This window comes from Anas platyrhynchos, chromosome 23, assembly GCF_047663525.1.
Source record: "Anas platyrhynchos isolate ZD024472 breed Pekin duck chromosome 23, IASCAAS_PekinDuck_T2T, whole genome shotgun sequence".
NCBI classification, from domain to species: domain Eukaryota; kingdom Metazoa; phylum Chordata; class Aves; order Anseriformes; family Anatidae; genus Anas; species Anas platyrhynchos.
Genome location: NC_092609.1, coordinates 3176283 through 3202493, shown reverse-complemented (window position 1 = coordinate 3202493; position 26211 = coordinate 3176283). Strand labels below are relative to the sequence as shown.

Genomic DNA, 26211 nt, shown 5'->3' with positions numbered 1-26211 from the left:
TGCTGATCTTTTGTGATGAGGCACAGAATTTCCTTCTGAAGTCCCCCAATGGGTCACGAGTATTTTTGCCCCTTCCTCGACTAGAAATAGCCTTTGCATTCTTACAATTCTCTTACAGATCGGTTCTTAGCTGGATTACTTGATTATTCTTTTCTTATAGCTATAGCACTGGGAGAAGCGAGCCTCTACCTTTGGTGTGCTTTCCTCCTCTGTGAGCATGCAGGAAAGGGACAGGTTGGAAATTCTCAGCCGTGCTTGGCTGACACGCTTCGGAGGTTTGTACAGGCTGAAGTTTGCTGTCCTGTTCCATACCTGCTGCTAAATCACCCATATAAATGGTTTCAGCCATGCAGCCTGGTTTTTTGCCTATAAGAAATCCTCACACGAGGCTCTCTGCCTGTTTGCAGGAGGGTGGAAGCCGCCACCAGGCAGGTGCAGAACCTCCTGGCTGCCAGCAGAAATTCCCCCTGAGCTGAGCAGCCAACATCTCTCCTAGCCAGCAGGGGGAGATTCTGCATCCTCACTGAAGCAAGCATGGGAAGCAGCCCGCAGTTTTACTGTTTGGGTCCGAAGGGGAGGAGAGCATCTCGATTTAACACACCAGCTCTTGGTTTGCAGAAAGCAAGCGCTGTCATTCGCAAGATACCCATTTACCTAAGCGAAAAAAAAAAAAACTTTAAAAATAAAACATTCTGCTCTGCAAAATCATTCGGAAAGAAACACCTGAATTTTGGTGTTGTATGAGAGGATCCCACTGGTGGTTTTTATCGCAGGCAAGTTAGGCGTGAAACCCTGCATTCAGTGGGAATTAAGCACAAGGTGGAAATTGCAGCATTTGTTCAATATATTTTTAAGTGGCGCTCAAATGGTCTTGGAAAAAGACTTGATCAGACCTCATGAAAATAGCCGGGAAGCCTTCCATTGACTATCATATCACAGAATCAAACGCTATTTCTTAAAAATGATTATGGTCTGTACCAGAGCTGCCTCTAAAACCCCGCGGTGATGATTGTTTGGAGCTGCACAATAATTGGAGCATTACTACTGCAATTGTTATGGCAGTTTTACAGTTATTCTCCATACAGGAGAAACCAGAGACACCAAATTAAATCAGGGTCCATTGCTAGATCTTATAAGAAAGACACGCCAGTCCTGGCTAAGAGTTTGTAATTAAAAGGGCTTTTCAGCCCTGGCAATACTCACTATCGGCATGACACAGACACCTAAAGGAAGGTGAGGAGGAGAAAAGGGCTATTTACAGAGGTGTTGCCAAGCTGCGGTCTCCATAAGCCTGCATCTTCCAGTAGTTGCTTGTTCCAAGAACATTAAACCTTGAACACTACTTAAATATAAGAATAATAACTGTCTGGAGCCCACTGGCTCTTTGCCTGCAGAAATAAGGACTTGCAGGATGTCTGAGCATAATGACAGCTGCCCCTGCTGCTGTTAACCTGCCTTGGTCAAAGGGGGTTAAGGGTGCAACAGTTCTCAGCTCTCCATCCTGCTGCTGTCCTGGAGCCTGGCAATGCTGCATCAGGCAACAATATTCTGACTGGAGCAGGGGGAGGTGATTAGTTTTCAGTAACTGAGGGAAAATTGCTTTTTGGAGCGAAAAAAAAAAAAAAACGATGTTAACCCTCTGTGGAAAAAGCAGGAGATTTGAGGGCTAAAAGATACCAAGCTGAATAAATGTAAAGGATGTTGATACAAGAAGAGACTTCAGCTAGGTTCATGGAAGAAATGGGCTGTGGTTTAGTGCCCTGACACTGATTTATTCCTTACCTCATTTCGTTGACACATGTATAATTACACAAATTGCTCTTGCAGGCAGAGAAGAGATTTCTCACTGTCAGGGCTGAACAGATTGGCTCAATCACTGTCAACGAAACTGTTTTGTTAATGTAATAATGTGAACATTTTTCACAACCTACTGCTAACAACAGCTCGTGGTGAGGGCTGGCAGTGCTGGAAGTGGCAGTCTGTACTTGCAGAGCATGATTCTGTCTCCCTCTAGTGACCGACATCTCTGAGGGGGTATAAACCAACAGCTCAACCTTTTACCGCAGACATAAAGCCTTGTTCTTTACATAAAAAGATCCAGGGTTAAATCCCTGCTACAAATAACCTGCCGCATGCAGATATAAGAAACACTACATGTATTAAAAGACCAGCAGACCTCTTCCAGCATAAGTATTAATGCAGTTGTCAGGTGCCTTCTGTTCACAATTCCCAAAGGATTCAAGGTCCCCGATGCTCAAACCAGCTGGAATTGAACAAGGAAATCTATCACAGAGAAGAAATTCTGCATAGGCAGACGGACGCGTAGCTTTAGCATGTCTTTGGGGCACCCTTCTCAGTCCTCTGCATCCATAACAGTGACAAACCATTTCATTGCCCTGCTCTGCTTTTTGTCCAGCTGCATAACAAGGAAAAGCTACACACCCTGAGCAGTCAGCAGGGTTCTGGAGGAACAAGGGAGTTTATGCAGCTGACGTCCCCTTTCAAATGAGCATGTACAGGCTTTGATTTTTAGGAACGTAGCTGTTGTGAAATCATATATTCATAACCCACTCCTTGAACACATCAACCCTGTCAACTGGCTGGTCACAAACCTTTTGCTGTAGCCACTGCTTTAAGACCGTGCTGTCCGTATCACATGCTTCAGCTCAGAGATCGTCACGGACTGGTGCTGTTGCCTGGATGGCCCACGTCCTCATGATGCTATTAGCACAATGCAGAAATACATTCTATATTTAACACTCTCTCTCTCTTTTGCCTTTTTACTGTCTTTCTTGGCAAAGCGCTTTTGTGCAAATATGTTTGGAAAGCAAATAAAAGCTACCACCAGTGCCATCCAGCAGACTGGCATTTTTCTCTGTCAGTTGCTGGTAATGAATTCATTTTCTTTAGCGTTCGTGTTGCTCACACCACTGGCCTTGCAACAGGCAAGGCACACCTAGCTGCCTCAGACCGAGATAAATGTGGTAGGTGCATGCAGGAAAAAATCACATAAACCTAGAGAAAATAAAATAGGGGATACATTTGGAACCTTTGGAGGGTGTATTTACAAAAGAAAGGGGTTGTCAGATGCTTAATGCCCCAAGATGAGGTTCAATGGGAATTTAGGCACCTCATATGCCAAGGTGCTCTGCAAAATCCCTTCAAAGCTAAGCTGTGTCTTTGAAAGCCTCCACCTCGCTTTACCAGTTAAGTATCTAAATGTCATATAGATTTCTGGCATATCATGCAACCTCTTACCCCCTTGGCTGCTTTTATGTGCTGCTCTTCCTCTGGAAGAAGATCTGGTTTCCACTCTGCCTCTAGCCCAGCATAGCCTCCACCTTTGAAACAACAAAACAGAGCTGACTCAGTTTTAAAGCATGGCTCTACAATCAGGTGAATCAACCTAACAAAACGAGTGTTAGCAAAATGGAAATAATGTGGAGCTGAGAACAGGGGAATCTCTGAGACTGTACTTGCCCCAGGAGGAACAGAAACATTCAGCCAGAGTCCTCCAGTCTTAGACATGCTTTGCACCCAGCAAGCTGAGCTCCTCTGAAATAAATGTCCCCTTATATTTATAAAGCATCTCTCATCCGGAGAACAGAAAGTGCAAGGAATTACTATTAAATCTTATATTGCAATGCCAAGGCATTCCTAGATCGTACTGAATTATTTTCCCATTTATTGAAGAAGTTAATTCTTGAGGATTTTACTGTCAAGCAGCCAACGGGACTCAAAGTTAATCTACAGCTCCCTTGATGCCAAAACAGCCAGGGGAGTGGGGGTATTAGGTATACTTCTGCTCACTTTATGGTAAATAACGGCAGCCCATAGCCTTATAAGAACTTAGGTCTGAGCAACGAATTCTTCTGGAAAGCCAACAAGGAAAGATCCAACTACAAAGGTGCCGCGGCTTTGCACTATCAGAAAAGGGAGCAAGAAATTGTTAAAAAACCCTACAAACCACAAAAATAGAAATGACTGAAGTTTGCCCATGGTCTCTTGGCTTCAGCAACCATCCTACGATGCCAAAGACTTGTCATCAAAACCACCAACGGGACATGGGAAGAGCATGCTGCTCCCCTGCCCCTGCTGCTGCTCAGCCTCCCGCTGTTTGTGTCCCTAACTTCTCCTGGGAATTTCTGCAGATAAGAAATGCCTTCACGCTGCTGCACCGAGGTCAGCAAAGTAAAATAAAATACCTGTTGGTGATAGAGTAGATTTCCTTCACACTAGAAATCACACGCCAGTGGGACATCATAGTTGAACCTGGTTAAACCGTTCAAAGAGATGCTAGCGAATATTTTCAGTTCACTGTTGTTCATGGGATCGCAGTAACCAGGGCCTGAAAGTGCTGGGACAACTGCTGGATAGTTTATTTTCCTTGTTCCCTTTATGCTTTGATTTTTGTGAGAATATTTGCGCAACACCCCGCTGCAGTGATCTTTGACACCAAAGTTTATTTTTTCATTTTCATCATTTGTCACCGATGCCTTGATTTAGTTCTTGTTCTCCAACAGCATCATTACCAGAACCCCTCTGCAGTGAATGAACTCGTATCGATGCGAAGGCAGCAGGACGGAGATCAGAACCGTATTTGAAGGACGTCACACAGCAGTTGCTGAAGTCAATGGGAAAGGATGTTTGTTAGCTTTGGCATGTTTCAGGTCAGACGCAAAAAAAGCAAATCAGGCCTGCCTGGCGAGGGGGTGGAGGTGGCTAGAAAAGTCTAAAGCAGAGCAAAATGGAAAATTGGAGAGGACTGGATGACTGACCTTTGTTTGAAGTAGGAGGGGAGAAAAATAACTTCCTTTTCTATCTGGTCGAGTGTACTCTGCCTCTCAGTGCAGCTTCTCCACTTATATTAAAACCTTTTAAGCCATCGTACAATAAGAGGGCCCGGTTCTCATGCTGGCAGCATTAAAGAACCCTAAAGTGCATTTATGTTTATTTAAATCTCTTCGTACTAAAAAGGCTTTGGTGTAACACAAATGTCTCTTCAATATCTCTTTCTTCTGCTCTTCCAAGTTAAGACATGTTCACTTCTTTTGCCTTGTACAATCCCCAACACTAAACTTTTAACTCGACTCCATTCAAAGTCATTCCGCTCACGGGTTTGAGAGAAACAGTGAGAGGAACTTGGAGAACAGTTTACAACTCAGATATATTAATGGCTCCTGGGGTGATGGAGATTGTGAAGTATTAGAGACTAAAATAGCTCCTATGATTATCCTCTGTGATGCCTTGAAATTACTTTGCCATAAACATATGCCTCCTCAAAACACTGTTGGAATAGATTACTGCCAGCTGTCTCTTACTGTCTGTAAAGTTTGCATTTCTTGTAGAGAAAAGAGCTTCCATCTTTTTTCCCTCTGCAACTTGAAGAATTTCTCAGCGTTGTTTAGCTTAATTCTGGAGATATATGATTCAATTTCCAAACTCCTCCTTCCAAAGTCCTCCTCCATTTAACCATGACTCTTAAACGGTGACAGATCTAATAGAGTCATGCCAAAATACAGAGGTAGAAGAATGAACTGAGGAAACCAACTATTTTTGAGGCTTCTGATAAGTTTCTCAAGCCTTCATATTCATTTAGTTGACAATTTCTTCTAAATAACAAGAAAAATTTCCCTATTAGCTTAATGTATGAGGCAGTGCATTTTTCTAGACACTCTAGCTCACAGAGATCAACAGGAATAAACTGAATTATTCGGATCTGTTAATGTTCTTGAAATGGGTTTCCTATATCTCTCTAGAACAGGATGAGCTGTAGGATGTCTCAGAGAACATCTTCATATATTTACTTTCACGCTTGCCAAATAATTTGTAGAAGGGAGGAAATATTGCATATGCCATGGGGTGGAATAATTAACCTGCGTGGTACTTAAAGAGCTGTATAGAGATGCAGATGGAGATGAAGTGAATCAGATCAATGATTTCCTTATGTGTACAGATACTGCTAACAATGTATGGGGGAAAAAAAAAAGAGGATGCAATTTCTACACCTGTGAATTGCCCAAAGGACTGGGCGATGTAATGGGAACCTGGGTTAATGTCTCTCTTCTTCTGTCTTGTCTCTTTGAGGCTGCAGTCTCTTCTGAGCAAGGAGTCCTTATCATTTGCGTTTAAAACATCAAACTCAGAATAATGGTATATTGCTATATTAAGAATCTCCACTGGTCACAGTTCTTCTGTAAAGACTGACTGGCTCTCTGTCCATGAGATGTCTTTCCGTACTTCAGTGTACTTCAACAAAGCTCCTCTGGCCACACGCCACAAGGGTGAGCATTGCTTATTTTAGGACTGCACGCTTGAGGGACCATGCATCTCCTATGAAGACAGCAAAATAAGGCAGCAAGCTTTGTACAAGCCTTCAGCCCCTGCTCCTGTTAGGCTTTGAATATTTATCACCACAAGACAGCTTACCTAGATTTAAAGCAAGCGACATATTGCAATAAGGGACAGTTAACCTGGATACAATATGTCCCATCTGTGTCCCACCCTAATTACAGCAGCTGTCTCTTTGCCTCCAAAGAAAACCTCTTTGTTGGTTCTGCGTGCTCTTAGGGTGACAGTATTTGTTCAGTGAATGCTCAGAGGACACGAATCATTTGGTCTCTGCAGCTTGTGGCTCCGCTAGTTTATTAGACTCCAGCCCTCCCAGGTCACACTTCTAATCTAGCCCAACCAGCTGTTCACAGCACGGCGTTAGCTGATCAATATCGAGTGACCCTGGAGAGCCGTGGGCATTCAGTGCTTCACACGGTGGTTGGAGGCGTCTGCTGGTCCCAGGCGAATCATCACGACAGCTCGTTCTATAAATAAAATCGGCAAGCATTGTTACCTCTCATTGTCAGCAGCAGCAAAATAAATGAGCAGCTCCATCTGGGCTTTAGCATCTTCTCATATAATCACAGGAGCCGGGAGGTCCCAAAGTACTCCAGAGGATCCTGAGGAACAATGTGCTGCAGAAATTAAAACGTGGCACCGGGGGTGAAGTTGAATGCGTTGCTTCCTTGCTGCAGAAGGCCTGGGACTGTACACGAGCTCCTAAGTGATTTTCCCACCTTCAGGCAGATTCACAGCTCTTCCATCAGCCTCTATCATTTTGGTTTTTAATGGCTAAATATCCCCTCTTCTGCTTGCAGCTTCTGGCAGTGTTTGCTGGTCTGTGAAAATCAACACCGATGTGTGTACTCGTTCTCATGGCTGTAAGTGGAATTCATTGCATAATCGAGGCCTACATTACTGCTATTTTTAAATAAGATGAAAATGTACATTTTAGATCAACGTTCTTCAGTAAATCAGATCAAATTTTGTTCTTTTTATTTACATTGCGTATGAGGGAATGCATGTATAACTTGCCATTAAGTAAATAACCAATAAAAGAGGGTTTTTCTGTTTACAATTCAACAAGACCACTAGTGCAGAATTAGCTACTGTTGCCTCCCTGATTTGCTTTGACTTCAAAGAAATCCACAAACACCCCCCAATGGAGGATGGTTATTCAAATGGAATCCTAAGGACCGTGAACAGAACAAAAGCTTATCTCTGTGCAGGCAGCAATTAAGTGGGAAAGAATATCATTACAGGTTTTCATAAATATTGAAAAACTTTTGTTAAAGGTCAAATCATTTGCTAAAGACTTCTTATATGATTAAATTTGAAAGGATTTAAATGTTCACTTTATGATCTTTACTTTCAACCTTTCACTGAACGCAAATAATTGCATTAGGCTGAACAATTTACATCTGCTTTCAGCTATTCTTACTCAGTTACAAAGAAATAATGCAGCGCTGCATAATAGAGAATGGTATTGTTGGCATTTCAAAACATTTTATTTAACTAACAATATTATTTGGCAAAGCATTTTTCTCCCAAAAACTAAGCTTGTAACATATTCAAGTATTAAAATGCCAGATTTATAGCAAGGACTGCAAATTCACACACAGGTATTTTGCAAAGAGGCTATGGCAGGAGCTAAAAGCTTTCCAAATACTTTCCACAAGCAGTAGTCTGTAAAAGAGCTGTCTCCACTACAGGTATAGATTGGAACTACCTGGATAAACTAAGCAAGAGCTCATTTTTGCTAGGCAAACAGCTTCAGCGTGGCATCAAGGTGCAGGCTCCATCCCACAGCAGACACACCTCCGCACGGTAAAACATCAAGGATCTGCCAGTTTTGACTTCAGCGTGGATGTGCCTGGAGGGAACCATGTCACCTGCTGTCTCATGAAACAGTGAAGCAAAGTTTGGAAAGTGCAAAAGGAAATAGTAGTTGGTATAGTATAGTATTTCAGTTTTTCTTGCCAGAGAGAGAATCAAATTGAATGACAGCCATTAACAAAATCTATACCCTTTCATCTGATGCTTCAGGCAAGGACGTTACATCCAACTAATTAGTTCAAAGAAGATGAGGCCAACAAACTTTCCTAAGAAGCTGGCACTGGTGTCGCAAACTAGTTCAACAGAGCTAACAAAACAAGAAGACAGTCAGCTATCCTGAAAAGCTATCCCGAAAATAATCTCTGTTACTGGAAGCTCTTTTGCTAGCACAATAAACAAGAGAAGCAGTGCCTCTTCCTATTCAGATAATGGATACAAATTTAAAAAATCATTTCACGGTGGATGAACAGCCAACTTATTTGTAGCTGTGCTATCATAAAGACATTGTAAGCTTTGAATCGAAATGGGGAGAGAAACAAATGAAAGTTTGGGCAGTTTCTGCTGCTGGATTTGTTGCTTCTCCCACAGCCTTCTGCATGAATCTGGGAGCTCCATGCAACCAACGCGACGGCTTCTGCTCTGGTTTAGTTCATGTGGCCAATAAATATTTACTTCGATAAAGGGCAAAGTTAATGCAGTGCATTTCAGGCTGGTTTCTGACAGGCTTAACCTTTTGGGGATATAATTCTGTCAGCCTCTCTTCATCCACCTGTCTTTGAAACTCAATGAGAGTGATTTTGCCACGAGCGGGTACTTTGGGCTTCAGAAATATCCACCCCTTAACTGCAGCCATTTGGCCGACATGACTATACTTAAAACTCACCTAAAGGTAGAATTAAATTGTGAGTTTCAGCTTGTGCATCCTTTGACCTCTTCCTTTATAACAAGGTTGTGTTCTTTTCCAGAAGATATGAGAATTAGACACAGCAATCCTACTTACCAAGAAACTCTAAGCCAGCTGTTGGCTGCTTATCGCAGCCTAGGGAAATATTTTAATCAACATAAAAGCTGGTGGTTTTGAAACCACATTGTCTTAGCACCGCAATGAATTCAATTCATTGAACAGGTTTAATTATTAAAGCTCAGAGAGAGAACAGATCAGGTTTTGAGTAACTGTCCAATAGTAATATCTTTGTATCCAAACTGATAAGGCAACAAAGGGAGAAGTATCACCAGCTAAATGTATTTCAATCTGCTACATCTTAAGGCTGAATACAAATGATCATCTTTGGGATCTAGCTATAAGAAGCTGAATTTTTATTACTTGTCTGCCTATTGTTCTTGTTATCTACCATCTTCCTTCTTGCTTGGCAGATTGAGGTTCTTCACTGAGGTCTACTGGTATTTGGGAGTAGCAACGAAGATGTGGTGGCTTAGTGTGCTAAAGCACAAAGTTATGCATAAATATAAAGTCTACTCAGCCAAAATAATAAAGGAGGGTTTCTGTTATCACAAACAACATCAAGGCTATGTGACCGTGCTTGCTTTAGAACACAACAGTAAATATCTTGGGGTTGGGTAAGTGTGTATGATACAGTCTTCCAAGATAAGACTGATGAGTCATGACTCGATAGGCTGGTATACATTGATGACACCTAACGGTGACACATCAACCAGAAATACTACAAAGACGCAGATGCCTGAAAACCAACGTCACGCTTTTGTTGTTAGTGGAATGTAACTTATTAATATGTATGCCATGTACCCATGAGTCAATGCAGAGTGGAGCTATTAAGCTCTAAATATAGTTTACTATGAATAATAGAAGACTGACCTACACTGCTGTCTCCATTATAGTAATAGTTTCATATCCCATTCTGGTGGTGTAGCACCATTTCGTGTTGACAGCAGCAGGTGTATGACTGATGGATGAAGTTGAGTGGCCATACCTTCCAGTCTTCTCTAGAACTATTAATGAGCTCATTAATATCCTGAAATGACAGACAAAAGACTCGAGGTGAAAAACTAAAATCAATGAGCGTTGATTTGTTTGTATCAAATAGCTTTCCGTAAATTTATTAGCCCTTAGTACTGCCAAGCAAGCAAAATTGTCATTTACCGTAACTGATTGCAAATGGTGACCAGATGAGAAAAGTCACGGAGAAAATATTCCAGCCAGCCACAACCAAACAAGCAGAAAATCTGAGTTCAGCCCTTCAATATTGTGCCACAAAAGCCTTTCATTGCGATAGAAAACCTTCACTGCAGCACTTTCTGTAATGGTGGCCTTTGAAGCTGTGTTTTTCCAGCCATAGTGAAATCTGGACCTTGTAACATTTCAAGACAAAGGAGAAGAAGAAGATAAACCACAAGGCACTTTCTTGCCTGTCTAATGAGAACACTACTATTTCTACATTTAGAGGGATCAGGAAATGTGTCTCCATTTACCTATTTCTGTTGTGTAGCGGGTGCAGTGGAAGGGCACACATATGGGCTTTGAAGAAGAAATTCAGTTTCAACAAAACCTCAAATCCTCTCATTACGGGGGTTGTGAGAACTGGGACTTGAGAGCTTCTCCTCCCCTTAGTACCACTGCTCTCCTTTCCTGGGGATCTCTCCCAGGACCCCACTTCCAGGGTGTTGTTTTCATGTCCTGTGCCATCCTTCCTCAGACTGCACTATTCCTTTACTGCTGGCAGCTGTAGGTCACAGAGATACAGCTTTGCCTTTTAAAAGAAGGATTTGTCAATCAGCATTAACCTTTCCAGATGTTGTGCTATTTTTCTTACTCTCAGATAAAGATCTAATAACCATTCAAAAAGTTTTTGATCCATGGCCTTTGAAGAAAAGGCCTGGTGAGAGAATTAGGTTAAAAAACAAAGAAAAACATTTCAATCTTTCCCATGCTCTAATTGAGGTCATAAGAGATCCCCCCTCAGTCAGGAAACTGTTGTCCTTGCTTAATTATCTTCTCACGGAGTGGGAGAGATAATACAAGCTGTAGGACCTTCAATTTGTTGACAAAAAATCCACTTTTTGTCTGTGTTTACATCTCTATCTATATATTATAAAGGCAACCAAAGTAGCTAGGTCAGATACAAGCACATTCATTGCAGAGCTGGGTGTAATTAGATGAATACACTAATTAGCACTTACCTGCCTGGAAAAGAACAACCAGACTGCCACTTCCTACATTTTGTTCAACCAAACCTCCATTTCCTTTGAATTTGCTGACTTGTCATGTTAGCACTTGGAAGCAGCACAGGAAGCCAAATAATTAACAGATCATTAATAACTTCATGTGCGTTCTGCCATGTGTCTGCTCGCTTTCATGTCCTCCTCAACAGCAGCTTGGTTCTGCTGTGAGAGGTGACATTCCTCCAGAGCAATTGTCAAGCCTGTGGGGCTTTGATATTGGAGGTTCCCACATCAGTCCCATTACCCAGGGAAATGACAAAAGCTCTGGATGCCTCCTTCATCCTCCCGGAATGACTGTGGTTGCAACTATTCACCGTGAATTTAAAAACAGATGTCTTTTCAGAGGAACATGCTTAACCAAATTTGTTCTTCAGCTCAATATGGCATTAGTTCTTCAGTAGCACTGCACAAGCCCTAAAGAGCTCCTTGCTCAAAGAGTTTAGGGTAGCACCTAAGAAAGAGTTAACCTGCCCACCCAGATGCTATCATAGCCCACAATGGATCATTTGCAACAGAATCAATGCTTTCCTGGCTCTTCTTTTGTCATCCCTGATCACCATTGCTGCCTTACAGCTAAATAAAGCCATGCTTGCCTCCTTTTCCTTGAATCTCAAATGATATTTTCTCTTTCTCCAGCAAGTTACTTGAGCGGTCCTCTCCTCCCTCTGCAGCTGACTCATCTCCAGTTGCATTTATCCCTAATATCAGCCATCTCCCCATGAGGTACAGAGTTTTCTGGCAAAAAAAAACAGAGAAAGATTGAAAATTCGGCTATATCAGAACAGATTTTGTAGGGGACAGTTTGTTTGCTGTTGAAAATGCACCTCAGTTTTCTGAGGTGGAGAGAATTTGATGTGCCACACAGCAGAAAATCTACAGCCTCTTCACCAAAACACTGAGATTCATAGATGCTATTCAAAATGCTTAGATTAAATAGATTTTTTTTCTATTTTTTTTTAGCCCCTGATATTTTTCTGCAGTAATTACAGCCATCCCTATAAAATCTAATTGACTGTACAATATGTAAAGTGGCACAGTATTATCTAAGAGTATGTGTCTGGCATTTAATACATAATTTTTCAGTTCTTACTTCAGGTTACTGCCTCCTCATTTCATTTCCTTTTTCACATTATGGGGCCCTAGTGTTCATGATGATGATAAAATATCTCGTCCAAGAGGCTGCCAAGTAAAATTTTAATCAAAGGCCTTCCGTAGCTGAAAGACTAGCTTTGTTAAGTGATCGATATCTATTGATGGAAAGGAGCCTAGAAGAAAAATAGTTCTAGTTTGCCTTTGCAAAGGAAGAAGTTATCAGGAGTTATTACAAACGTGGAACAATTTGCTCCTCCCGCACCTCCTAGGAGCCTGGATCTAACCAGAGATGGGCTGAAACCACCACGTGCATGTTTTAAGACCTCGCCAAATCTGGGTTGTTAATTAGGACCTGAATCAGAGCATCCTCCTGATGGCTGATATCCAAGAAAGGAAAATCTACCACAATTATCATTACGGGTACTACAGGACTTTTCTCCATCTCCAAGCCACGCTTTCACTTGGCTGTGCCATTGGCAAGAGACGAAGGGAGAGCAGGCTAAAAGCGCTGTGGAAATGTGTTTTCCCTTCTGTGAGGGGAAAGGGATGTCCTTCAACGTAGGTGGAGCAGGTTCCTGTCCCTCGAAGGATTCCCATTCCACAAGTCTTGCTATTGAGGAGGATATAAAAATGATGGCTTTTGTTTTTCACCAAGATCAGGTCTTTCTGAAACGAGGGCTAGTCGGTCAGTCAGCAGGTTTCAGAGGATGTAGGTAATTGGTAACGGGGTGCTGTAGGGTGCTGTAGAGGCTTTTGTTCACTTCTGTGCATCAAGTACTCTGTCCAGGCAATTTTGAAGTGGATTGGGGAAGGTACAGTAGCAAGACTCATTTCCCATACACATATTTCTCCTTCATCACATTTCTCATTTACCTCATTTACCTCATGCATACAGATTCTCATTTTCCTTAGATTCTCATTTACCCCACACATACAATGAGACACTTGCCCCGTCCTCAACTATTTTTATCCATTCTCCACCATCACACAATTCTGTACGTCTTTGCTACCTTCTCTTTAAAAAACATCGACAATCCCTGCGAACTCAACACCATTTCTTTACTACGAGAGCCAAAGCCTTGTCTGTGGTGTGGGATGGCCCCTCTGCAAGCCTGAAAGGTTTTGTTTCTCCTGGGAAAACTGCACAGAAGGGTTTTGTTGGCCTTGCTGTAGGGTTCCCTAGATAGATCTAGAACCCCTACTACAGCACCGTGCACAAGTAGCACATTGGAAGGAAAAACTCGAGTCCATCCCAGGAAGATTTAATGATCAGAAGTGAGCTGCAACCCAGCCAGACCTTCCCTGGAGAGCTCAGACAGATATTTCTCCGGTCTGCAGTTTTTTGTTGGAGCCCACTCTAGCAGCACAATCCAATATCTTTCTATTTCTAATGTTTTTGGGGATGGCAGGAACGCTATCTGGTGAGTGGCAGATTGCTATGCTAGCCAAGTTATTTTACAGAAAAAAAAAAGTCCTGAAGTGCTGAAGCTGCGTTTGTGTACCCGCCACACACTGGCATTTTCAGGACTGTCTGAGGTTTAATTTGCACACAAAGCAAAGGCTCTCCTGGCCTCCAGGGAGGCTGGAAGGGTCTCAGAGCCCCTGGCTGGAGGCAGAGGCTGGTCAGCAGTCACGGATACGGGTCTGCTCGTGCAAGCGTGGGACTTGTGAGCATCCCTGCTGCATGGCAATGAGGTTTGCTTTTGAAGAACACTCCAAAAAAAAATAATAAATAAATCAAATTCATCCAGGGTTAAACCACAGGCTTTTCAAAACCCTTCCAGTTGCCAGCCAGACAGCCCTTGTTGACCCCGTGCCCTACCATCTTTTCTGACTGTCTCACATTAATAAAATCAAACCACTCCCTGCTCCATCCCAAGAGCAAGTCCTCAGAGTAAATGCATGTCAGGCCTGTAACGTACGTCTCCGCTCAGCTCTGGAACCAGTTATTTTCCCTTAGCTCTAAAAATAGACAACTAGAGTTGACTACATTTTGCTTTGGCTATCCGCTCTCCCCGTGTCTGTCAGGAGAAAGCATTCTGAATTCAAGGTACCAACCAAGAGATGTCCGAGCCAGCCCTGAGCTAGCAGTTGGTGCAGTTTCACGTGCAGTCTCACTGTTTTCTCGACGGGTTTTCTGGCCAAATTCTGCCCGGGCAGGTCTTGATAAGCATCTCGATCACGTGCTTTCCTGACCTTGATGTTTTGAGTCTTCAGTCATGGGCAGAGACGCAGATGAGTCAACGGCAGGAAATATCTCTGAAGGCAGAAGAAAAATCTGGGCCGACCACAAAACGCTGCCTTTCTGGCAAGCCAAGCTGATCGGGGCTTGCTGCTGCGCCTGGCTGCTAACCAGCACCGCCGTCATTCCCAAATACACTGGTGCCCTGGGAACATCTCTAAAGGAGCAATAAATTCACGAAAATGGAAAATGGACGCATTACTTTCCTCTCTGATATGCCTCATGGCCATCATTTAATCCGTTTCCTACAGCTAAACCTGCCTTACCCAACCTGAGCCATCGGGAGTAAATGACTGGATCCAGCCCCGCTTGACTGTTCATAACTTTGCTCAGCTCCCTGCTTAAATTGGTTTTCACCTAAAGAGATATTTACTGTAATATCCAAACATTGCTTCTAAGCAGGCAAGGGACGTTCCTCTGGATGAAACACAATCGTCTAGGTGCTCAGCACAGAAAGCAGAGGTGCAGCAGAAGGAGATTTGTAGTCAGACGTGCTGCCTTGGGGCAAGGCGGAGTGCCCAGGATGGCCAATGTCCTAGTCAAGAATAAAGAGAAATGTCCCAGGAAGCGGCTGTTTTAGATGCTGAGCTCAGCTCCCACCGCAAGTGATCGAATGCCTGCCTCTTGTGGTGCTTCACAAACAGATTGGTCTGAAAAACAGAGAAATTGGGGCTGAGCTGGAGGGAACTGCACCGCGATTTCTGCAGGCACGGCAATCACCCGGCCACAACAACGCTGCACAGGAGAATTCGGGAACCACCAGGAGCCCTAACAAGTTGGTTTTTTTTTCAGGAAAGACTTTCAAATGTAAGTCAAATCTGTAAGCCTGGAATCAGTTTCAAATCTGCAAGCCTGGAAGAGCTCACGCTGCTCCCCGCCACCCCCTTCGCACACATTAGAATATTTTTTAATTGTTTCTCCATCTCGTTGTTTTCTTGATGGAGTCGCAATGAAATTTTAGCCAGCCACAAATGAGCAGTTTCTGAGATGTTAAAGCCCTGCAGCAGCCTGCCAGCCGAACGCCAGAGAGCCTCGGTTTGTTTCAAGCAAAGAGATTCCCAAGGTACCGCTTAGCACATAACAAATCAGCTCCCTAAAAATACAGACATTTCGGAATTATGGTTGCTTCATTCCTCATCCTGGCTGTCTGCATAACAAGAGATTTTGAATTCCCAGTCCCAGCTTTGGGAACACCCAGGAACCGCTCTGCACGCACCTACAGAAGCTGGGATATGGGATGCAGAAGCCAGTGACAAGCTGGATGATATAAAAATAATAACCAAGTGGTCCCGAGTATTATATTGTCGGCTGTCTCATCATGCTCACAGTTCATATTTAGTTTAGCTCAGGAGTAGCCCTACAGAAAGATCATTTTATCTCCATTTTACAATCCACTCAAACTAGAGGGCTTTGCTCTGCCTGTCCCCGGTCCTGCACCTAAACCATAAATCTTGCTCTTCCTATACTGCTCTGCCATTTTTTATAGTGATCTCTCATAAACGCCACGTCTGTGAAAGATGTTATAGTGCACAGGGAAAAATAAATACAAGTGCATAGCCAGAGAATAAGCCCAGTAACAACTGTCCCCTATCCCTTGTTAGTATTCCTCAGCTTTAAACGTGATTTAAAGACATCGCATTTGAGTGTGACAAGGGCATCGGTCTGCACGGAGCAGCTGCTGTACATCTTGCTGAGCACCCACAGCAGCAGCTTTACAGCTGGCTGCAGATGCAGGGCACCAGCAAGAAAGAAAAAGCCACAGGGACCGAGCAGAAGGTTACTTGGGATGCCTGGGATCAATGCTCTCCTCCCAGAAGCCATTATTTAATCTGCCTCGGGTTTTTATAGGCCCAGAATAATTTAAGAACACTTAAATAACTTTAATAACACTCGCTTAATATTCATTGGGTTCTCAAGAATTGCAGTGCTGGAGCTGCCTCCCCTGTTATCATGACATGCCTCCCTTTCCTGTAAGGCACGGGACAGCTGAAGGATGGGTGAGACTTTTAGTCTTTAAATCGTGAGCTAGAAACAAGGCAGCTCTGGGTGGCTTTCATCACACCATCCTGCATCATTTAAACCCCCAAACTGGAGCCTGCGCATAAATCAGTGGCTTCCAAGACCTGATTTATTCCAGATGCTCTGATGTTCCTGCAGAGAACAGGGTGTAAATGCAGTGAATGGCCAGGGAGTGTGAGATGGAGCCAGCTCCTGTCCTGGTGCTTTGCTATTCAGAGCACAAACGGCAGGGCCCTGCTCAAAGGACAGGACATTTTGCTGGGCTGAACCAGCAGATTTCTACGTTCATTACACACCTAGAAAATTAAAATAATTAAAAGAATGATACAGCAAACGTTCCCCACACAATATTGTGTTACAGGAATCTCAGGGAGCAAAGAGGGAAGGGGATAATGTCACAGACGCATTGCTTCGGCAACAAGTTACCTGTGGCTGGGTATCCCAGAAACCAGGATGTTATTTAAAAGGGAAGATCCATCCAGAAAGGGATGTCATACGAGGTGGGACTACTACATTAGGGTGCTGTCAGTGGATGGCAGGGGTTCTTACAGAAACATATAATGTTAGATAGCTTTGTGGCTTATTGTGCAGGCATAAATTCAGTCTGAATTTAAGGCATGATTGATTTTGCTAGTGTTGCTATTACTTTAACATGGTAAAAATAAATAAAAATCCTTAGAAAACCACTTTCCAGCACAAACATTTGGGTGCACGCTGATGGAAGGCTGCCCAGGGAAGCTGGGGCTGCCCCATCCCTGGCGGTGCCCAAGGCCAGGCTGGATGGGCTTTGGGCAGCCTGGTCCAGCCGCAGCGACACCCCCACGGCAGGGGGATGGAACTGGGAGATCCTTAAGTGTCCCTTCCAACCCAAACCACCCCCTGATTCTGTGTCATGCATGTTTTAACCTCCCAGCTCGGTGCATTCCCAATGCCCAGCACAGACCAGTCTCTCCCCTTAAGAGCTCCGTCGTGCCCACACACCGAGTGCCAGGAAACAGGAAAAGTTTTACAGCATGAAAATATGAAGCCACTGTTTGCTCAATGAGAGCAGGCAGAAAAGCTTGGGAACTGCTTGAACACTGACCTAAAGCGAAAGCCGTGGCTGTTGGTTGAAACTCACGGGGGCCAAGAAGTAAATGCGACAGCAGAAGCGCTTGGGTTTGCCTTGTATAGAAGTAAAAGGAGGACGCTTCCCAATGTGGCTGGATTTCTTGCTGACACAGAAATGGAGGAGCTGGCAAAAAAAAAAGAGTGACTAAAATCAGGTCCATCTGCTTAGAATTAGCTCCTGAGTTCGCGCGATCCACCATGCAGCAGCGATGCACAAAAGGAGAACTGATGCCACTCTGGTTTGGAGAAAGCCTTCGCTGCTTTTCTAACCCGGGATGAAACTGAAACATGAAACTTCAGCAGTTACCACAAAATGGGTTTATCCTCCCCTACTGGGCTCTAATAAGAATATTTTTGGACAGAGGTCAGGAAGGGGATTACGTACACACACAGGTCCACGCGACGGCTTTAAAGAGAATTCCTGCTTTGTCTGCTACCCATTAGCGACTGCCAGGTCAACGCCAAGCCTTCAATAATCTGCACTTTTTGGACAAAAACCACTGGAAGTCAGCACAGATAGTTGATAGCTTTCCTCCTGCTAGATAGTTCACTGCACAAATAGCTGTGAAGTTTTGCTGATATTGACTGACTGAAGCGTTAACTCGCCCTAGCGAGAGCTTTTCCATCTGAATTTCCCTCGGTGGCTATGGATGCTGCATACCTTTCCAGTTCATCGACTGCTTCTTTTCTTATGGGCTTCCTGCTTGTCTGTGAAACGTCTCAGAATACCCTTCCTATAGGCTTGGCACTGGCATCATGCAAAAAAACCGCCTTCGTTTTCTGCCTAGAGTTCAATTTTTTACTTGTTTTATTTTTTTTGAAAAGACCGTGCATCACTCCAGACACTCAATTTCTAAAATAAAATAAAAAAAGCCCTGCAGTTCCTATCCAATTCTGATGATTTGAGAGTTTTGTGTTCTGCTATGCTGTAAAGAGTGGGAGGCAAAAATTGCAAGGAACAACAATTCATTTCTAGTTTTCTATCAGCGAAACATTTATAGTTCAGCTCACTAATAGTCTCCCACATCAGGCAGAATGAAAGCAGGAAAATGCAGTTACAATAGTTCTTTTCATTTAAAAGAAAACGTAGCTTTCACAACTGATTTTTGAGGTGTATTTTTAGTCTAGTAGGTAACCCCCCCCTGCAAGAAGCAATTAATTTCAGGTGATGTGAGTAAATGAATACTTTGCCAGCCCCTGAGAGCTACAGTGTTTAACACAAATTGTTTTTTTTAATTTATTCCTTAGTAATGCTGCTTGGTTAGTGTTACCCCTGGGAAATCAGCACGGTCATTTTTTATTATCCTGAGTATTGTTTTTGTAAGAAAATTCACTTGCAAAAAAAAATATATATATATATATATTGTGAGATCCTACTCATTCTTTACCCAATTAAGCATCTAAACGCCCAACGTTTTTCATTTAGCTGCTCCTCCTTGATCACCTTCACCTCTTTGCTAAGATGAATCCCTGTTTGAGCCCAAGCGTGTTGGAGCACTGTGAGTGTAAGATCCAGCAGCAGCGTGCTCCAAGACACCAGGAACTCTATCATTATTGTTATTATTATTTATTGTTATTATTATTATTATTATTCTGAGCAAATCATGCTGAAGTCCTAAGCAAGAGGGACTTCTTCCCCCCCTCGGCATCTGCTAAACCAACGCTCAAATAGGCAGCAGCAGCAGCATTCCCTAACCCACTCTCAAAGACACTTTCTAAATTCAATTTGCTCCTGGATCAGCATCCTTTGCATGGGATTTTCCAGTCTGTGGGACAAGAACTTGTGTCAGCCAGCACTCAGTCTCCTGCTCTAGCTGCTTCAGCCAGTGATGTACTTGTTCCCATTGCCTAGGAACAGAGTGAGGCACCTAAAAATAAGTGATGGGGCTGCTTCCTCCACCTCCCCACACCACGTTAAGTTTAGGACGAAGCTGCAGAGTGAAATCCAGCACTCGAGCCTGGCTTCTGTGACGTTCGGTCAGAGGAATTCTGTGTATTGTTTGTGCACGGAAAATGTTGGAGGGGAAAATCGCTTTGGTTTGGGTCCATCCTTCAGGCTATAGAGAACATCGTGCCCCAGGTTCCTGCCAAAAAGCAGCGTGCACTGGCACTCTGACACCAGCCAGCCTGGGAAAATCTGTGCACGTTCATGGGGGCCCACTAAAAGATGAGCAAGCAGTCCGATACACGTACACCATCACCAGCTCCTGTTCTGCAAGCCCTTGGGGATGGGGATTTATTAACACAAGGGTGATTAGGAACACGTCTGCCTTTGTACCAGTCCTTGCTAGTGAGCAGTGTAAAGGAGGGAGGCTGCTCCAAGCTGAGCAGCTACAAGGATGCCTCATTGCTTGAACCTCTTTCCAAGATCAAGAACTGCTTCCCACAGGCCCAAACCAGTTGCACACCCTGCAGGAAACTCAGAAAACACTTTAAAAAAAGGTTAAAAACCTTGACAAGCAGAATGTGCCGTGGGGAGATGGTAAAAGTTATCAAGGGAACCACCAGCACCATGCCTCTGAAATAAGATGGCATTTATGAGGTGGGAACAGCCACGTAGCACTAAGAAAGTGATTTCAGTGACAATAAATTCTGCCTATCTCAACACACAGGCAATGCAAGTGTCAGAGAACTAAGACAGCAACCAGAAGACAACTCCAAATGCTGACTCACCAGTGCCAGGACCTGAACACGAATCCTGAGCATCACTGCAGGAGCAACATTGCTTTTTTTTTTTTGGCTTCCTTCACATGATACCAGCAGGCACAAGGGCACAAAACAACCCAGAATCCTGCTCTACTGCCCCAGCAACAAGCACTCCATACCTCTAGATGACAACCTGTCTGTATGAGTGGAATAATCCGGTTCCTTTCACATTTATAGATGTTATGCAGTATGGAGCCCAATTAGTCCCTAGAAAGAATCAGTGAGAAGGACACATTTTCTTGTAATTGCACTCAGTTTCTTGGAAATCTGCTTGCAGTTATGCTTGGGTCTGAAGAACAGCAGACAGCACAGTACATCATTTCTTCCCTGTAAATTGGATTTACAATAAAACAATTTCTACTTTTTTTTTTTTTTGTGCTTTCACCCCAAATACTTTGCCATTTTACATTCAAGTTATTTAGTAATTCCTGTGACAGTGAAAGATGTCAGAAAAAATTGCTCCTTTTTTGACCTTTGATTCATCAGCATGAAAAAATAAATAAATTGGGGAACTTTTGTTATGGGCAGCTTTACAAACAGGTACTCTGGAGGCTCAAAAATACCAAAATAGGATCAGGAATGAAAGAACTTGCTCCAGCACCTTCTTCATGTAAGACTATTCCTTGCATGAACACTGAAGAGCTTCTGAGACTAATTCAATAATTTGACCTATTTTTAACTCACTTCCTAATCCATGTGATGTTAAAAATGGACAAATTGTGTATTTGGGCTTGTATTTTGTTTCACGATTGCCCATCATGTACCATCTAGAAATCCTCACAAAAAGCTCATGTTTGCTAACCGAGCCTAGGGCAATTTTACTATTATCCTCCTACATTAGTAAGAATGGGCAATGAGTAGTAAAAAAAAAAATTAAGAATATAAATATTTTCATTTATGGGATTTTTTTTTCATTTTTTTTCCCCCATTGCTGAACCGTGAGGATTTTTTCTTCACCTGCCTCATCCCCAGGGCTCTGGAGGACAATAAATCACACAGGGCATCACTCCTTCACCTAAAAACCTTATAGAAAAGATATTTCCACTGCAAATCTTCCAGGGACACAGATCGAGCGTAAATAAAATGTGCAGAGCTATTGAATTAAAGTCCTTCACATGTAAAAACATTTTGCTCTGCAAATCTAATTACCACTCTCGCCTGTTAGTGTTTTAAGGAGAGTTTATAAATGTCAGGCAGTTGGGAGGGTTTGTTTGGGTTTTTGGGCTTTGTGCTGTTTCTTTGTTTTTCATAAGATGCTAATTTGCAGTAATTGTATTATGCAGTCTTAAGAGGCTGGCTCAGAGGAAGGGAATTATTGGTGTGTGTATTTTAGTAATAATGATTAGAGAGACAAAAACTGAGGCAGAAGAAAGAACTTATTACTAAAATGCTCACGTACTGCGGAAGAAAGCTACAGCTTGTTGCTTTAAGGGGAAAAACTCTGCCCAGCATCTCTCAAACACCTATGTCTACTGGTTTGCCATCAAGACACAAGTTGTAGATTATTTTATAGGCCAAAATAATTTAAGGCAATTAATGGGAACAGCAGAAGAAATGAGCAGTGATTTTTGTCACAGTACAAGGCACATAGAAGCGGCGAGCTCCTTTTGCAATTGGAAGCCCTTAAGAGGAAGGAGCCACCAGGAGAGGAAAACAAACAACCTAAAATGCAGTTGCTTGGTGGTGGTGGTGCAGCAATACCTCAATATCTTAATTAGGAGCACAGCATGCTCTGCTCTGCTCAGACCCAAAGTAAAACGGCAGCTCCGACCCCGTGGTGCTCAAGACATGATGGAGCAGATGGGTGAGGAAGTGAGCAGATGTGTCAGGAGGAGCAGGAGAGTTCAGCCTAGGCAAAAAAAAAACATGGGATGGCTCCCGACCCGTCTGCCCCAAAGCATCAGCTGCAGGGCTAGGCTGGCAGGGCAGCAGGCTGCCTTGGGGAAGGTGAAAGCTGTGGCTTTTTATAGATTCACTTTTTTTTTTTTCATCAGCTTTTGGAAATTCAGGTAAAATCCTCTCCAAAATTGCTGATGAGTCATTTTTGCTGAACCGAAGGGCGAGAACCCAGGGCAGAGCGTGCAGGGATTCCAGACAGGACCTGGGAGCCGCATTGTGCTGGTTCAGCTCATGCAATTACTCCTGAATTGCAAGAAGGAGAAAAGAAAAAAAAAAAAAAAAAAAAAACACACAAAAGGACAAGAAAGCCCTTGAAAAGGCTGAGCATCTGCGTGGCTTCATCTTGAAAATGGGAATGGGAGAAACAGGCACCGGCGTTGCTGTTCCTCAGAAGTTTTGTCTGGTGATGCACAAAGTCCCCTTGCTCCTAGTCCAGCTTCGAACAACCAAGGCTTAAAGATGCAGCCAAATTCTGTCATCAAGTCTACAGCAAAGAGCCTGAAGAGATTTGGCAAGCAGATCTGTTAGATACGATCTGGGTTTTGATGCCAGAAGGGAGATGCCTGCTACATTGTCCTCCTGGCTAGATTCCACTTACTAATAAGGCACTTATCTGATGAGCATCTGTTAATTCAGAAAAAAAGTGACCTGTGGCCACCTTAGGCTGCATCAGTGCTGAGTACTACAGCTACTGAACAAATCTATTGGATTTTGAAGGTGAAGTCATCTCCCTTTCATCTGGTTACCCTACAGTGCTCTTGTCCATGCATGCTGCTGCCTGTCGGACCCGCTGCGGAGTCATGGCACGCTCACTGCTTCCATCTCTTTCTCTGGAACATCTTGTGCTGGCCCCTATTTGACAGGCTCTCCGATTAGATGGAGCACTGATTTATTTTGCCATGGCAGTTTCTGTCCTAACAGTAAGCCCAGTAAGCTCAGAAGACAAGTTTTGGGAGCCCGTGGAAAAGGCTGCAGGATCACGAGCATCGCCCCTCCTTCCCGACACAAGTACCACGGGCTCCTCGGAGACGAGAGGCTCTATATATCAGCTGGAACTTCTTGTTATGCTTTGTTGGAAGATTATTTGGGCAAAAGCTGCTGTTCCAGGCCACTGGGGAGGTGGAGGCTGAGCAGAGGTCTCACTTGCATGTGGCCATATGGCAAGAGGATGCCTTGCTCCTGGCCAACCAGCCAACACTCACAGCAACACGAGGGGACAAACAAAGCCCGTGGTGCCTTCCAGCCCTGCTGCTGGACTAAGGGAATGTTTCTGAATAAAGACACGACTTCTCCCAAAGGCTTTTTCAGAGCTGCGCTGTGTGCTTTGGATGGGAAAGAAAACTTGCAGGCCTGCAGTGAGTGCTGAGGCACAAGACCAGACCTAAATCTAGCTCAGATCTGGGCGAGATAAAGCAGCCCCCTGGTATTGTTCCCGTCACAGGGATGTTGTAAGGGCTGCTGTACACAGAGCTGCGTGTGCCACACTGGAAGCACAAGCCCTGGCCCTACAAAGATCCTGCCTCACCTGCCAGAAGTTGGAAGGAGGAAGGGAGATTCAGGGAGAAAAATCGAGGCAGCAGCATGAAGGCAGGTGCTGCAGAGCTTCTCACAGGTGGGCAGGCAGCATATATAAACCTGAATGAAGCACTTAAATCCTACTTAGCTCGGTCTGTCTTGTTTAAACTCACCTTCTGCTCCCCTAAACCACTTTACATATTGCAGATTCAGGCGAAGCTAAAGCAGGGAGAAGTGGCATGAAGTCTCACTGCAGGAAAGCAGCAGTAATGTTATGGGAAAGGGCCCAGCAAGACACAGGAGGTAAACAAGAAAGAAGCAGAAGGAATGAAAACTGAAGGAGGCACTCAGCTCTGGGTAGATTTGTTTCAGCAGTAGGTGAAAATCAATCTTCCCGAGGCTACGAAATAGCACTGCTCTCCATACGTGGTTAGACTTCATCAGAGCACCCAAGTAATAAGTCAGACCGGGAAATTCTCCATGAGTTGCATGGAAATAAACTTTTAACAACAGCCCTAATTAGGAGGTCTTCAGACCCGCAACCAGACACAAAATCCAGTGGCCCAAATCTTCATCTGCTGCGAGCTGAGAAATTATCGTTAGCTTTAACGAAGCCACATGCAAAGCATGGCTCTGCCTCTCCTGGTAATCAGCCTCTGCTTAGTGATTCAGCAGCATGGTGAGAAAAGTCCTCGTGAATCCCAGGATGGAAAATTTCAGACACCTGTAACACCTCGCTATTAAAACGTGTTTAATATAAACAAGCAAACCGATCTGCTTGGAAAATGTTCAGCCCCATTTATCTTCCACTCGGCCGTGCTATGAGCTTCGGGCTCTCCTAATCTTAAAAGACAGAGGGATGGGACTACTCCTTCTTCGAGCTGAAGTTTAATAGGCAACATTTAACATCGCTTGCCTTCGAGTGGATTTTCTTTCTCACCCAAGCATAAGCTAAACCCCCACTAAACCCCGAGGGCTGCTATCTCAATGCAGTGCTCTCCGTTGCTTTCTGAACGGGTGAACGGCTCCCATCTCATCAAAGCCTGCAGCACCTCTTGGAGTTACTCCACTGCTGGTCTCAGACAATCCCAGCACACCGAAGGCACAGCCAGGCCTTTCTCTGCAGATCTTACCTGCAGAAAAAGATGTTGGGTGGGATCCTACAGGATGTTTAGTCCCCTCTCTAGAGAGGATCATAGCTCAGTAAATACTGCTGACAGATCTTTGCCTAATTGCCCTTAAAAACTCCCAGTGTTGGGTATTTCACAGCCTCTCCAGGCAGCCTTTGCCCTGTCTTCAGAGCTGCAAAGCTTCAGATTAAACAGTTCCACCTCTTCCAGCCCCACAGGTCACGTTTTCTAGATTTTTGTCATTCCCACTGCTTTATCCTGAATCCGTTCTGATTAGCACAGAACTTTTATACCGGACACGTGCAACTCTGGCACAGATCTTGGCAGAGCTGAGCACAAAGATTGCTTCTTAAAACTCGGCTGGGTCGGTAATCCTACCCTGTCCTCCTCACCTGATGACACACATCAACTGCCCTTCGTTTGGTGCCTCTTCTGACCCTGGGCTGTAGGAATCCTTCACCACGATGCATTCATTTTTCTCGGAGCATTTTAGGGCTGTCTGGCACTTTCTTCTGCTTCCCTCCATTCCAGGAAGATGTCCTCCAACAAGGATATTACTCATCGGGAGCTGATGGTTTCTGAGCACAGCGCTAATAGCTGAAGCTACGAACATAAATTTATGTCCATCGGGCACTTAAGAGCTTGGAAGCAGCCATCAGGATGAAGAGGTCACACAGACCCAGAAGATCAAACCCCTGGGCAGGGTTCACCCCTCGTCCCTCCTCCTGAGTCATTTGGGCTCAGTTTCTGACTGATCAAGTGAAATCATCAAATCACCCAGGCTGGAGATCTCCAGGATCATCTGCTCCAGCCTTTAACCCAGTGCTGCCAAGGCCACCACGAAATCCCATCATTGAGCTCTACAAGTACATGTTTTCTGAAGCCCCCCAGGGATGGTGCCTCAACCACTGCCCTGGGCAGCCTGTTCCAACGCTTCACAACCCTTCTGGTTACGAATATTTTCCTAATATCCAACCTAAACCTCCCCTGATGCAAATTAAGGCTTTTTTCTTGTCTTATCACTTGGTGCTTGGGAGAAGAGCCTGATCCCTACCTCGCTGTAGCCTCCTTTAAGGTAATTGTACAGTGTGATAACAGAGCACAAGTTGCCTCATCCAGAGGCAAGCATCT

At 44.0% G+C, this 26211-nt stretch overlaps 2 long non-coding RNA genes across 6 annotated transcripts in view; both read right to left on the bottom strand.

Moving 5' to 3' along the window:
• Positions 1–7185: 7185 nt before the first annotated feature.
• On the bottom strand, positions 7186–11064 carry LOC139999304 (uncharacterized). Its single transcript, XR_011804706.1, has 3 exons — positions 10618–11064; positions 10289–10496; positions 7186–10160 (listed from the first exon to the last, which is right to left on the bottom strand). It is a non-coding gene; the product is annotated as an uncharacterized lncRNA (long non-coding RNA).
• A 121-nt stretch (positions 11065–11185) lies between these two features.
• LOC139999303 (uncharacterized) overlaps positions 11186–26211 on the bottom strand; it is a 44362-nt gene continuing 29336 nt past the window's right edge. For 4 of the 5 annotated variants that reach the window (XR_011804701.1, XR_011804704.1, XR_011804703.1 and 1 more), the window contains 2 exons: positions 17805–17954; positions 11186–15351 (listed from right to left, as the gene is read on the bottom strand). This is a non-coding gene — a long non-coding RNA (uncharacterized lncRNA). The remainder of the gene's footprint in view (positions 15352–17804; positions 17955–26211) is intronic. The other variant, XR_011804702.1, reaches the window with a different exon arrangement.